Genomic DNA, 14,102 nt, shown 5'->3' with positions numbered 1-14,102 from the left:
TCCGCCATGTATGGTTCACCTGTAGGATGCAAAGATGTATTAGTAGTGCCAACAGAAGAATAGGAAGTAGCGGACTCCAAGTCACTCACGGTACCGTCTAGTGATTCGGTATGTTCCTCAAGAGAGGCCGAAGTACTAGCCGTATAGTCCAACCGCCGTCTAGCTTGCCGAGTGTGTAACAAAGTTCTTTCAATCTCGGGATCAAAATCGGCTAAGCTAGAATTCGGTTGAGACCGAGTCATCAAACTTGAGAGTCATAGCACAAAAAGAAAAGAAGCTAAACTATAGCTAAGAATTGAAAGCAAACAAACTATCTACAATATTCACATATTCACATAACCAATATCAAGGCATATGTTGCAACCATTTCCCGGCAACGGCACCAAAAATTTGATGGGGCGAGAAAGTTGTCGGTAAGGAATTTCACAAAATATTTCCGTTGTAGGTATAGCCCCAAACCAACAAATAACTCTCACATCAAATTTAGAAAGGAATTGGTTGTCACAAGTTCAACCCTAATAAAATAACCAAAGTATTCAAACCTCGGGTCGTCTCACAAGGAATGGGCAAATATGTGCTTCAACATTGGTTAGAAATCCAGGGTTGTAAGTCATGAGCAAGAAAGTAAACTAGGAATCTTAGCAAACAAGTAATCTAAAGTGCAAAGAACTAATTCAAATAAGTAAGCAAGATGTGAGCAATTTCAAACTAAGAAGATAACATTCAATTTAATTCTACTCTCAACTACATAATAACTACAACTAAGGTAAGACAATTAAGAATTTTGGCTTTCAAATATGAATGATTAAAGCAACTCTTGGCTAGGCATGGGAATTAGGGTCACTATCCTTGTCTAATAACCATATCTTGACAATTATGAGGAACCAAACCCATGAAGTCTACTTCTATACTTGAAGTAAGTTAAATGGTTTGGTCAACATCTACCCATAAGGTCTAACCTCACTACTAATTAACCTAGTAGTAGGCTAGTGTCAATGGTTATCAAATTGACCACTAAGGGTTCCCAAATCATCAAATCCATTAGACCCAATGACTCAAGTTTACCCAATTCCCTTGGCCTAAGCCAAGAGTAAAAAGAACTACTCCATAATCAAGGTAAACAATTCATCAAACACATGGTAAGCATTAACAAAAGACATGTTCAAATTGCAATCGAATTGAAATTAACAAATACCCACTAACAAATATCAACTTACAATCACTCAAACAACACAATTAATCATAGAAATCATCAATATAACATCAACAAGTCAAGATTCACAACAGTCATGCAATGGGTATAAAGTGACAAGTGACAAGAATTCATACACTAACATAAGATCTAAGCAAAATTATACTAAGGAATTCAAATTAAACAATCAAACTAGTAATTAACAAGATCCAATTCAGAGTTTCAACAAGGAAATATCAAATTAAAGCTAGATCCAGAGAAGAACAAGGGTTTCTCTCTCTAGAAGAACAAAGAACCCAAAAAACTAAAAAAATGTGTCTTAGTGTAAAATGATTGATCCCCCCTTCTCCCTAGCATCCTTGGGTCTTTTTCCATGCAGAAACAACTTGAAATTGGGCCTCATGAGCCTCAGAAATCGACAGGCACGATTTCCTTTAATGAGGTCACGTGTAGCTTCCCGCGCGTGCGTGCCATGCGTGCGTGCGCGCCGATTGCTTTTGTGATCCACGCGTGCGTGCCAAGTGCGCGTGTGCATCGGTTGGAATTCTCTGGCCTGCGCGGATGCGTCCATCCTTGCGCGCCACTTCCAGCTATCCTTATCCACGCATGCGCGTGATGTGTGCGTGCGCGTCGAAACTGCAGTTCCCAAAATCCAAATCTTCATGTTCCTTCCTCTTGTGCATGCTTTCCTTCTCTCTTCTAGGCCATTCCTACCCTATTAATTCTGAAATCACTCAACAAATATGTCACGGCATCGAATGGCAATAAAGAGGATCAAAATATAGCAATTTAAGGCAAAATAAGCATGTTTTCAATCATGGAGCAATATTGGGAAGTGAACACAAAACCATTCATTTCTTGTGAATAAGTGCGAGAAATATTGACAAAAATCTCCAAATTAAGCACAAGATAAACCACAAAATTGGGGTTTATCAACCTTCCTTTGCGAATACAACTTCAAAGAGAAAATCTCAGATGGATGACACTGATAGAATTCTCTGACTCTTCGAAATGACTGTGCTATGACATTATGAGTATCGATCATTTGCAACAACTCAGTTATCAATTCTTTATCTATTTCAAATGTTTGCCTAAAACAAAATACATTAACCACAAAAATATATTTAAAAACCACACAGAATACAATTGTCATATATTTTGATATATCATTATTAGCAAAAAATGACTAATAACACATTATAACGGGAACAAAACACAGTATAACTATCAAATCACAACTATAAACCTGTTTTCCAATACAAATAATACTAAAACATCAAGAAAATACAATAAAAAGACTGAACAACAAAATTTCAAACACACATACCCAAAGATTCGTTGCATGTGCATTATCTCATGCTGAGTGTCGTATATATATAACTGCGCAAATTTAGGCTTCTGACCAGCATCTGGGAGCAAACTTCCAATCCGATGATAATTTTGACCACTTATTATAAACTACAGTGGACCCCTCCCATCATTCACTAAATCCAATACCTTACCGCCAAGAGACGTGAAGGCAAACATACTGTTATAAGATTGAATATTTTTTTGGAAGTACAAACTCTTGCTATCATGTCCGTTAATCAACTTATATAACAGATCTGGGGGCTTTCGAAGAAAAGGTAACTGAATTTTTCTTTTTGAGCAACAAACAATAAAAACAGAATGATTAACTGTAGAGTCTCTTTCAACACGTTCTAATAACCAGAAACATGCGCCACAAATTGAACATTCATAGTAGGATCACCAACATCAAGGCAACCTGGTAAAGATAAAGTCGAAAAAATATGCACAACAATAAAAGAATTTCATCTCAATTCTGTGACACGAAATAGATTCAACAAAAAATGAATAAACCATTAACATACAGATATAACATAGACTAAATACTTGACTCCTTTAAATTTTGTCAGAAAAATATATCACAAAACACTACTTCTATTTTACACTGACTGAATAATATCTCATCACAAAAACACAATGGAATTTTTTAAAACTAAGTAAATAAGAATTCTATTTTACTATTATATGATTTAAGAAAGACAATGTACCTTGTATCTCACCTTGCAAGAACAGAGGATGATCAATAACAGAACCAACTTGACTGAATGAATTTATCGAAGGATCATATATTTTTGATTGGTCTATATCATCCATTTTGATTTAAAATAACACAAACTTATGTAAATATATATATTCAACAACTAAATATAAAAAAAATTAATGATAAAATAAGAAATCAATTAATTTTCTAATAATCAGCATGCAAACTGAACACTAAAAATGTAATAAACTATGAAAACCAATCAAAATTAAACATTGATTTATCAACTAACTAAATATAAATAAAGCTAAATGCCCATTCAAGAATAGTTTGATTTTTGTTAAAATTAGAATAGACTTTGTTTCATTATTTTAATCACTCATACTAACTATCATTAGAAAAAATATTTATATGGAACTAATAGAAGATTTCCAAAAATCAGAGGAACCGACAGAATAGTTAAACTTTTTTTTAATATTCAACTATTGATTATGACATCAAATTAAGAAAGTTTCAACAAATACCCCTCAACTATTATTTAGCTAGAAAAGTTAATTAATTAACTAATTACGTGAATCCAATCACATAACCAAAAAACTTTTCATATTGTCCAAGACAAGAATAAACGCTAATTAAACAATTTAATAACCTCTAGTACTTGTGTATGTTTGAAACAACTATATAAATTAAACCTATCTATTAATCTAAACGATTCCATAAAGAGTTTTAATAATGGCATTAATTATTTCAACCACATGCGAGAACTAGTCAGGCTTACACTAGCTAATCTAATTACCTTCAATAATTGTGCGCTTTGAATCAATTATTAACTATTTTAATCACTTTCAGCCATGTAAACAACAACAACTAAACAATTTCACGATTATGTTAGCTAATTTAATAACAACTTATCACAATTTAGGATTATTATAATTATTTTAAATAATATTTAGAATTATTATATCATGTTTGATTTTACAAATATTAATTGAGTTGTCAAATTAAAAAGAGACCAAGTACAGAAGTCTGGTCATATGTTTAATTAGGAATTCTCTGCGTTACTAATAGTTAAAGTAAATCTTATAGGTGTAACAGTGTAAAAAAACAATAATAAATCAATAAACCAATCTGTTATTAGATATAAATCAAAAGAACTTAAAATATAATTTAACAAAAACAAAATTGGACAGGGAAAAAATACTTAAAGATATTATTATACTTGATAAAATAAGATTTGAACTCTGATTAACATTTTGGGATACCTCAATTAAATTTTCTAAAAAATAAAAAAAAGAAACATTGAAAACATATAAAGTAAATAAATAAATTATTAGAAACACAAAGATTAATTACAAAAATATAGGTAGAGCAATAAAAATTACCCATATAATCATTAAAAGATAGAGCAGGCATCGAGGAATCGAGCACCTCTAAAACATTACGAAACAAAAATAAATTACAAAGACTCTCATAGATTGAATCACTGAAAATTGGAGCATAAAACACTAAAAATATCACGAAGGTCAATTTAGTACTGACCTCTTGCATTTCGATGGTGACTTTCTGTTCACTTTCTTTTCAAAGAATTTTGCCTATATTCTCTAGCACGAACAGAACTATGAGACATCTTTGTTACTCGTACTAAACAAAACAAGAGGTTGAAACTTAAATCGCAAGAACTACTCCTAATCCATTGCCAAAAAGACATCCACATTGTTAAGTTTCTATAAGCAACAGGTAAAAAAAAAGGGGGAGGATGGCTGGGAGCAGAACTTGTGAAACACACCAACAAAGAACTTATATAACCATGTACACCTTTGATAACGCAGAAAATGAAAAAAAATAAAGTATTATAATCAACACCAATAACTAATTGACATGAAAAGATAAAGTTGTACAACAATAAACAAATACAAATAAGAACTACTACATTTCATTAAAATATTGATAATGATATACACATTTATATATGGCTATCTCTCCTATGATAAAGAGAATTCCAACATCAGACTACATATCCTAGTATGTAACCTAAACAGGCTACAACATTGAAAATGTGTCCAATCCCTAGCAAAGTCACTATTACAAAAGAAGGAGTTGAGAATAGACCTAGTTGGCAGATGACTCGAGCCAACACAAAAGGAAAACCCCTATATCTGATAATCCTATTTGTTGGACAGAATCCAAAAAAGTCAAATCAAAATAGCATCCAGCTAGCATGATTACATTTCCATCTATTTGGAATCACAAGCATTCCTAAATACTTATAGATATAATATATAAAACACCTACACCTAGACACAGCAGCTCAATTCCATACCTTAAATCAAACTCCATTAACCTTGGCAATCTTGAACCCACGCCCACCTGCATCAACAGCTGCCTCTTCAAATTGGGGATTCAAATTTCTCTTGCCCTTGGAGGTGAAAACATGATTTTCATGAATAAGCTTCTCTCCATATTGAGAAGGTGCATTGAGAACATGGGACAACACCTCCTATGACAAAGAAATTAACAAAAGCTATGAAACTCACTGAAGAATGCAAAATCCATTTAGAAACAGCACACATAGAAAGGAGAAAAAATATTATATAACAGCACCTGAGTTTCTTTTTCTGGTGAGCTAAGCAATATATCCAGTTCAGTAGAAAAATCATCATTAATAGTATCATTGCTGGGTGTTTTCTCATCTTTTCCATCTTCACCATTAGTTAAGACAGCAAACTCAGTCCCTCCAGAAACAGTAGGCTATTTTTCAGCCAGAAAATCTATAAGAACTGGAGATTTAGATGAAATCCCAGAACACTCACCAGCATCTTTGTCACTTTTGATAAAAGTCTTTGATGACTCCTTTTTAATACCAATATCCCATTTTTCACAGGGAACAGATTTGTGCAAATCAGGTTCCTATTCATATGCCATAAGAGTTTAAAAATAGATAAGACCATAACAAAAATTCACCACAGCACAATAAAAAAAAGAAATAAATCATGAATTAACACAATCTAAAAATAATTATATGTATATGTAACCTTTTTTGGAGTAGAGTCGTCATCAGCATCATAATCGGGAAGTTCAAACATGGCAATAATGGTGGGATCATCACATATTCTCCTAACTCGAAAAGTGCCATAAAATGTATCATGTGCGACACCTTTGGTATCAACCTTGAGCAGTAACTTCTTTCCAATGAGCCCTTGGAATATGAGAGGATAAGTATCCCCACATATAAGCTATTTTGAAAGTAATATATAAGAAATACACAGTTTGAATAACACATATCACATCCCATAAAGTGAACAACACACAAAAGAAAACTAAGAACACACACTTACATCTCTTTGAACCTCAGTAAATAAGTCAGCACATGATTTCTTAAGCAAATAAGATGCCTCACGATCAAAGAGAAGAAAAATACCCTCCCCACTATGATCTTCAAGTGTTATTTTAATTTTAAATCTGCAGAGAGGAAAAAAAAGGAACACAATTATTCGGAATAAATAATACCAAGAAACATTATTTTTATAAACAATCCATAAGACAAAATGAAAAGACACCTTGAATAAAATTTCTGACCTTGAAGTCACAGTAGTTATGTGCTTCAAACAAAAATCACAGTAATATGCACCATTTTGAGGATAGATACCCTTTCCACACACACAAAAAGAATAGCACCAACCTCCATCCTCAACAATACCTTGGATTGTACCAAAAATGATAAAAGAACTTTCCTATGCAATGGGCATTTCAAAATTTGTTAACAATATGAATGAAAAAACAGATATGGAAATTATTCTTTGATTTTCTTTTTCAGTTCATTTGTGTATAAAATAAACATAAACATAACTAACTCAAAAGAAGACAACCTCATTATTATTTTGAAGCTCTTCAATAGTGTATTTTCTAGTTAAACGCATGAAATCATCTTCCAAGGAGATAACTTTACCCTCATTTGCAATAAACAGTGGCTGGGTACCATTGACACCTTGCTCAATCATACTAAAAAAAAATTAATGCAAATACTTGTACTTGTTACTCCAGATTGGTTGTAAATAAAGAATACAATAAAAATTAACAAAATAAACCATGCTAACCTCTGTCTGAATTCAACAACTTCAGGAAGATCAGGATTAAATAACATTTGAGTGGCATACATCACATTTTGAGGACCTACTTGTCCTACACAGCAACAAAGAGCAAAGTTTATTCAAGACAACACCTAGCTAGAGTAGCAATGAGATGTATAGAAAACAAACAATGTACCCCTAAAGAACTTAACTTTTGCAAGTTGAATGACTACAATAGGCTGCTCCACATAGCCAGAGGCAAGGAAATAATTTACTTGATTAATATAATCCCCAGACAATGCACATCGCACTGTAAGACTGAAACTCAAAACATGACAAAGAATGAAACAGAAAATAAGAAAAAAAGATGATTAAAAGATAAAGAGAAACCCCGAGAAATGACTCAATCAACATACTCTTTTGAAGTTAATTCGAGTACAATTATTTTCTCAATTTTTCCCTCCTTTGTATATTCTTTCTCTTCTCCCACTGAAGTTAAAAGACCAATGACATCTATTCCAAATAAACACAACATATTAAATATTCAAAGGATTTGTTAAAAAACTTGAATAACAGAATAGCAAGAAGATATACACACCAACTAAAAAATCATAATCTTGGGTCATGTTCAGCATCTCAGAAAAAGGAAACATGTTGAAGCAAGTCTTAGGGATAACATCTTCATCAACAGCTACAACAGTGGTTTAGTGAAGGAAAACCAATTTGAATTCATGAGAAGTTGCTCTATAACTACCATGATTTGACACAACAGTAAAGTATGCCATTCTATAAACTTGACCTTCAACTATATAATCCCTAAACCTATTAAGGAGTGGTTTCTTAACTGTAGCTTGAATTTTTCTACACTGGAAATCCAACAAAAGAACAAAATCAGATTAGTGAAACACATAATTTAAAGTTGAAAACTTAAAAAATAACAACTAACACCATATTTAAAAGAGAAGCTAATAGGGGCTAACATGTTCATTAAGGAGAATCATCTCCATTGAGTTAGGAACCTCATGGTTACCAAAAGAGGGTACAACCCAAAGCCTTAGAACCCTAACTTTTAGCCTCCAAGCCTCTCTAAGAGGATGCATCTTAGAAATCATATCAAATGGAGGAGGCATTGCTGTAAAAAGAAAGGAGATAAACAGAGTTAATGAAATAGATTAAAATGTAAACGGAAAAATTCTGAAATAGATAGAGCTTAGGAGAAAATAGAACACAGCAGAATGTTTATGCATTGAATGTGGTTCACCAACCATCCTTTTATAGAAAAATTCCAAGACACAAGCTCACCTTTTTGAATTCAAATTGAGGATGGAAATGGAGGGAAAAACAAAATCTCAGTCCATATGCATCTCCATTTAATGGCATAGAGACAACTAATCATAGGAGCAAAACCTGAACCAACACAAAAATAGGAAAAACAAGTGAAACTTTCAAGAAATCAAGAAATAGGGACCAAAAATTAAGATATCACACCATACCTACTACAGTGCACCTACATGTCATTAGACCATAGGGAAGGCAGTCATCAACTACCCCAAACAATTATTCTACTCATGGCAATGAGAGTTGGTAAATGTGTTAGGTAGGAATACATTCGAAACAGCAGATGAAAGGAAAAAAAGTATAGACAAATGATGAGCGGATAATTTATACGTTTTTTGGCATTGTTTTTACATAGTTTTTAGTATGCTTTAGTTAATTTTTATTATATTTTTATTAGTTTTTATGCAAAAATCATATTTCTGGACTTTACTATGAGTTTGTGTATTTTTCTATAATTTCAGGTATTTTCTAGCTGAAATTGAGGGACTGAGCAAAAGTCTGATTCAGAGGCTGAGAAAGGATTGCATATGCTGTTGGATTCTGACCCTTCTGCACTCGAAGTGGATTTTTTGGAGCTACAAAAGCCCAATTGGCACGCTCTCAATTGCGTTGGAAAGTAGACATCTTGGGCTTTCCAGAAATGTATAATAGTTTATACTTTTTCCGAGATTTGATGGCCCAAAATGGCGTCCAAACGCCCACCAGAGACCCTTTTATGGCGTAAAACGCCAGAACTGGCACTAGAACTGGAGTTAAACGCCCAAACTGGCATCCAAGTTGGTGTTTAACTCTAGAAAAGGCCTATGCACGTGAAAAGCTCAATTCTTAGCCCAAGCACACATCAAGTGGGTCCCGGAAGTGGATTTCTGCACTATCTGCACTTAGTTACTTATTTTCTGTAAACCTAAGTTACTAGTTTAGTATAAATAGTACTTTTTCCTATTATATCTTTATCTTTAGACTGGGATATCTTTGGATTATCTTTTGATCTTTTGATCAATTTGAGGGAGGCTAACCATTCGCCAATATCTAGACCTTTCTCTCTTATGTATTTTCCAACGGTGGAGTTTCTACACCTCATAGATTAAGGTGCAGAGCTCTGCTGTTCTACATGAATTAATGCAAGTACTATTATTTTTCTTTCAATTCACGCCTACTTCTTCTCTAAGATATACTCTCGTACTTAATTCAATTAAGTCAGAATGAAGGGGTGATCCGTGACAATCACCCACTATCTTCGTTACTCGCTTAGCCAAGATCCGCATGCCTGACAACCACAAGCGGTCTACATGATGTTCAACGTAGTCATTGGACGACAACCGGAGTATAGTCTCTTGGGTCTCTGATCCACGGACCGAGTCCGTGAGGTTAGAACCTTCGTGGTATAGGCTAGAACCAATTGGCAGCATTCCTGAGATCCAGAAAGTCTAAACCTTGTCTGTGGTATTTCGAGTAGGATCTGGGATGGGATGACTGTGACGAGCTTCAAACTCGCAAATGTTGGGCGCAGTGACAGTGTGCAAAAGGATAAAGAGATCCTATTGCGACACAAGTGAGAACCAACAGATGATTAGCTGTGCGGTAGCTGTGCCTGATATTTTTCATCCGAGACGAGAAATCTGACAGTTGATTAGCCGTACAGAAACTGTAGCTTGGACCATTTTCACTGAGAGGATCATACAGCTTGCCATGGAAGGGAGCACGCATGATTGGATGAAGACAATAGGAAAGCAGAGGTTCAGAAGCAACAAAGCATCTTCAAACTCTTATCTAAAATTCCCACCAATGAATTACATAAGTATCTTTATTTTATTTTATGTTTTATTTATCCTTTAATTATCAAAACCTCATAACCATTTGAATCTGCCAGACTAAGATTTACAGGATGACCATAGCTTGCTTCAAGCCGGTGATGAGCGGATATTTTATACGTTTTTTGGGGGTGTTTTAATATTGTTTTTAGTAGGATCAAGCTACTTTTTAGTATATTTTTATTAGTTTTTATGCAAAAATCACATTTTTAGACTTTATTATGAGTTTGTGTGTTTTTTGTGATTTCAGGTATTTTCTGACTGAAATTGAAGGACCTGAGCATAAATCTGATTCAGATGCTGATAAAGGACTGCTGATGCTATTGGATTCTGACCTCCCTGTACTCGAAATGGAATTTTTAGAGCTACAAAAGTCCAAATGGCACGCTCTCAACTGCGTTGGAAAGTAGACATCCAGGTCTTTCCCACAATATATAATAGTATATACTTTTTCCAAGTTTAGATGACGCAAACTGGCGTTTAACGCCAGCTTTCTGCCCTATTCTGGCGTCAAACGCCAGAAACAAGTTACAAACCAGAGTTAAACGCCAAAAACAGGTTACAAAGTGGCATTTAACTCCAAGAATAGCCTATACACGTGAAAGCTTCAATGCTCAGCCCCAACACACACCAAGTGGGCCCCAGAAGTGAATTTCTGCACTATCTATCTTAGTTCACTCATTTTCTGTAAACCTAGGTTACTAGTTGAGTATAAAAACTACTTTTAGAGATTTATTTCGTACCTAATGACATTTTTTACATCTGAATTTGTATCTTTGATGGCATGAGTCTCTAAACCACATGGTTGGGGTGAGGAGTTCTACAGCGTCTCAATGAATTAATGCAAATATTTCACTTTTCTATTCAATCTCACTTGTTTCTATTCTAAGATATTCGTTCGCACTTCAACATGATGAACGTGATGATCCGTGACAATCATCACCATTCTCGACCTATGAACGCGTGCCTAACAGCTACTTCCATTCTACCTTAAATTGAATGTATATCTCTTGGGTTTCTGGTTCATGAGTTTGACTGCCTCTCCTGACAACAGAGCGTTCAATCCGTGAGTCCAGAGTCTTCGTGGTATAAGCTAGAACCAATTGGCAGCATTTCTGAGATCCGAAAAGTCTAAACCTTGTCTGTGGTATTCCGAGTAGGATCTAGGAGGGGATGTCTGTGATGAGCTTCAAACTCACGAACGTTGGGCGTAGTGACAAACGCAAAAGGATCACTAGATCCTATTCCAATACAAGTGAGAACCAACAGATGATTAGCCATGTACATGGACCCTTTTCATTGAGAGGACGGCTGGTAGCCATTGACAATGGTGATCCACCAACATACAACTTGCCATGGAAGGAGACCTGCGTGCGTGAAGAAGAAGACAGTAAGAAAGCAGAAATTCAGAAGACAGAGCATCTCCAAAACTCCAACCCATTCTCCATTACTGCATAACAAATAATTATTTAATGTTCTTTTATTTTTTGCAATTAAAACTAAGAACCCTATTGATATCCTGATTAAGAATAATAAGATAACCATAGCTTGCTTCAAGCTGGCAATCTTCGTAGGATCGACCCCTTACTCACGCAAGGTATTACTTGGACGACCCAGTGCACTTGCTGGTTAGTTGTTCGAAATTACATAGTGTGAGTGTAATTTTCGTGCACCAAGTTATTGGCGCCGTTGCCGGGGATTGTTCGAGTTTGAACAATTGACAATTTATCTTGTTACTTAGATTAGGAAAATTTTGTCTTTTTGGTTTAGAGTCACTAGGATTGCATCTTTTATTTTTTTCTTTTAAAAATCTTTCAAAAATATTATTTTTCTTCGTTATTTTTTTATTTTTCTTTGAGTCTTTTGTTGGAGTTCAGTTTCATATCTTAAGTTTGGTGTCAATTGCATGTTTTTTTTATTTTCCTTTAAATTTTCGAGTTTGTGTTCATTGTTCTTGCTTGATCTTCAAGTTGTTCTTGCTATTTTTCTTGTTTGATCTTTAGTTTGTCTTGTTTTGTGTCTTTTCTTGTTTTTCTTGTGCATTTTCAAGTTATCAGTTTTCAAATATATATATATATATATATATATATATATATATATATATATTAAAAATAACTTTTTAAAACACGTTAAATTTATAGCTCAGTTGGCTAGAGCATTGTGCTTGTGTTCTTGGTAATTGGGTATCTTCCTTTTAAAACTTTTTTAAAAATAATTTTTCTTTGATTAAATATTATGCCAAATTTTAAATTTGGTGTTCTCTTGTTATTTTTTCTTTCATTTTCGAAAATTTATTTTTAGTTTTCTAAAAGTTTTAAGTTTGGAGTTCTTTTTTTGTGTTCTTGAGTCTTTGAATTTTGTTCTTGTTGTTCTTGTGAGTCTTCAAGGTGTTCTTGAGTCTTCTTTACGTTTTGATCTTAAAATTTTTAAGTTTGGTGTTCCTTGGTGTTTTTCCTCCAAAATTTTCGAAAAACAAGGAGCATTAGATTAAGTGAAAAGCTTGAGACTGAGTGGTTAAAGTCGTGATCCAAAGCAAAAAGAGTGTGCTTAAGAACTCTGGACACCTCTAATTGGGGACTTTAGCAAAGCTAAGTCACAATCTGAAAAGGTTTACCCAGTTATGTGTCTGTGGCATTTATGTATCCGGTGGTAATACTGGAAAATAAAGTGCTTAGGGCCACGGCGAAGACTCATAAAGTAACTGTGTTCAAGAATCAACATACTACACTAGGAGAATCAATAATACTATCTGAATTCTGAATTCCTATAGATGCCAATCATTCTGAATTTCAGAGGATAAAGTGAGATGCCAAAACTGTTCAGAAGCAAAAAGCTACCAGCCCCGCTCATCTAACTAAAATCTGAGCTTCACTTGAAGCTTTGAGATATTATTGCTTCTTAATTTCTTTTCATCCTATTTTATTTATCTAGTTGCTTGATGACAAGCAACAGTTTAAGTTTGGTGTTGTGATGAGCGGATATTTTATACGCTTTTTGGGGGTATTTTCATGTAAATTTTAGCATGTTTTAATTAGTTTTTAATATAATTCTATTAGTTTTTAGGCAAAAATCATATTTCTAGACTTTACTATGAGTTTGTATGTTTTTCTGTGGTTTCAGGTATTTTCTGGCTGAAATTGAGAGAGCTGAGCAAAAATCTGAGTTAGGCTGAAAAAGGACTGCTTATGCTGTTGGATCCTGACCTCCCTGCACTCGGAATAAATTTTTTGGAGCTACAGGAGTCCAATTGACGCGCTCTCAATTGGGTTGGAAAGTAGACATTCAGGGCTTTCCAGAAATATATAATAGTCCATACTTTGCGTGAAGATAGATGACGTAAACCGGCGTTCAACGCCAGTTCCATGTTGCAGTCTGGCATCCAGCGCCAGAAACAGGTTACAAGTTGGAGTTCAACGCCCAAAACACGTTACAACCTGGCGTTCAACTCCAGAAACAGCCCAAGCACATGAGAGGATTAAGTCTAAGCCCCAGCACACACCAAGTGGGCCCCAGAAGTAGATCTCTGCACCAATTATCTTAGTTTACTCATTCTCTGTAAACCTAGGTTACTAGTTTAGTATTTAAACAACTTTTAGAGACTTATTTGGTAACTCATGACATTTTTAGATCTGAAATTTATACTCTTT

This window comes from Arachis stenosperma, chromosome 10 (genome assembly GCF_014773155.1).
Source record: "Arachis stenosperma cultivar V10309 chromosome 10, arast.V10309.gnm1.PFL2, whole genome shotgun sequence".
Classification (NCBI taxonomy): Eukaryota; Viridiplantae; Streptophyta; class Magnoliopsida; order Fabales; family Fabaceae; genus Arachis; species Arachis stenosperma.
This window is presented reverse-complemented; position numbering follows the sequence as displayed.